At 31.5% G+C, this 1849-nt stretch overlaps 1 protein-coding gene across 1 annotated transcript in view; it reads left to right on the plus strand.

The window, feature by feature from the left end:
• LOC107564339 (vesicle-associated membrane protein-associated protein A-like) overlaps positions 1-1849 on the plus strand; it is an 8080-nt gene that overhangs the window by 5022 nt on the left and 1209 nt on the right. The window lies entirely within an intron of this gene.

Raw genomic sequence — 1849 nt, forward strand, 5'->3', positions numbered from 1 at the left:
CACACACACACACACACACACACACACACACACACACTGTTCATGCTCTGCAGTGGCGTCCCAGAGTCCTCAGAAGAGAAACCTGCTCCACTGGTTCCGTGCCTTCCGGGCGGCTTTAGAACGTCAGGGTCAGAGGTCAAGGCCTGCGGTGGTCAGTGAGGGTCAGAGCAGAGAGCAGGATAGAGACATCAGTAGGGTAGGTCAAAGGTCAGCGGGGTCAGCAGGAGAGAACATGTCACACATTGTGTTGTCGATGTCAAGGGTCGTGCATCCAATCAAACACTGTTATTTTAATAAGGCAGAAGAAACTCATCAGATTCGACAAATGTGACATAGCAATTAATATTGCTGCTATAATCATTGAACAAATCTACCAGAAATATTAACTCACAAAGATGAATGAGTGATTTATTTATATTGGATTTTTCAGCATGGAATAGCAAATACACAGAAACAAACTCTTATTATCATAAATTAGCATTCCACAGCATTATTATTCTAATAAACAATCCCTTAAACGACTACATATAACAGATCGCTAATAATGTCTCATGTTAATGCTCTTACAAGCAAGCTTTCAACTAATTACATAAATTAAAACAGTGAAATTAAATGTCTACACATGCCTATGAATAAATAATATCAATAATAACTAATAAGCAACTAAATAAAAATAGAAAATAAAAAGGAGTCAAAATTTGAAACTATGGAAATTAAGACCGAGAAAAAATATATATTAGAATTGTAACTTAGTTAGAATGTAAAATTAATAATAATTATTATTATATTATTTTTCTTAAATACTCATTTTTATTTTACAGTGAAATATTAATATTAAATTAACGTAATATTTCTTGTTTTTAGTATGTTTTATATTTTTGTTTATTTATAATAATAATAATAATTTAATATTTTTAATGTTTTATTTAATTACATATATTTAATGCAATTTTCTATTTTAACGCCTTATTGATATATAATCACAATGTTTTTGTAATCAAAAAATATTTTATTTGTAATCACAATGTATTTATTTTATTTTTTTAAATCGCAATTGCCATGGTTTTCAGAAAGCTGCAGTGAGAATTTTTCTCCCCAGACTGTGCAGCTTTAAATATGGAGGTGTTTTATGATGCTGTGGAAAACATTTCAATCTCTTCAGTTTTTACCCACAATGCAACGCCCGTCCACGCCCTGTCAGCCGCGTGATGTCATTAACACCCACATCAGTCCTGGCTCCGTCTCTAGAGCATCTCATCTCGGCCCTGAACTTCACTTTAGTGCGAAACGAGTCTCGCCCCTCTTTTCCAAGCCTTTGATTTCCTCTCTCTGAGCTTCAAGAGTTTCATGTCCAACTCTGTTCTCAAACTGTGTTGAAGTTCCTAAGATCATGCAGTTGTGTCTGTTCGGGAGTAATTCACCTAAAAATGAATATTAATTTATTATAATTACCCTGACACGAGAGAGTAAATAGTTAACTGAAAACACAAACCACAAAAAAGTGAAATAAATGTTAACTGAAATAAAATAAGTTGAAGTTCGTTTATATTTAATTTAATTTCCGCTGGGTTTTCAAGACAACATTTTTAATTTTTGTTTAGTTTAATTTAAATAATATAATTAATATAAAACACAAAAATTACTAAAACTTAATAGCATATCTGAAATAACTCTAAATAACATACATCCCACTTTACAGATAGAGCTGTGTGATGATAGCTACATTTTGCAATGATATAAACAATATAAACTTCAATATATTCAATTATCTTTTTAACCAAGAAGTCATGATTTACTGGATCATAATAAAGAAGGATAAGCATTTTCAAAAATGTTTTACTATTAAATT

The sequence above is a fragment of the Sinocyclocheilus grahami genome, unplaced genomic scaffold (genome assembly GCF_001515645.1).
Source record: "Sinocyclocheilus grahami isolate Dianchi unplaced genomic scaffold, SAMN03320097.WGS_v1.1 scaffold924.1, whole genome shotgun sequence".
Classification (NCBI taxonomy): Eukaryota; Metazoa; Chordata; class Actinopteri; order Cypriniformes; family Cyprinidae; genus Sinocyclocheilus; species Sinocyclocheilus grahami.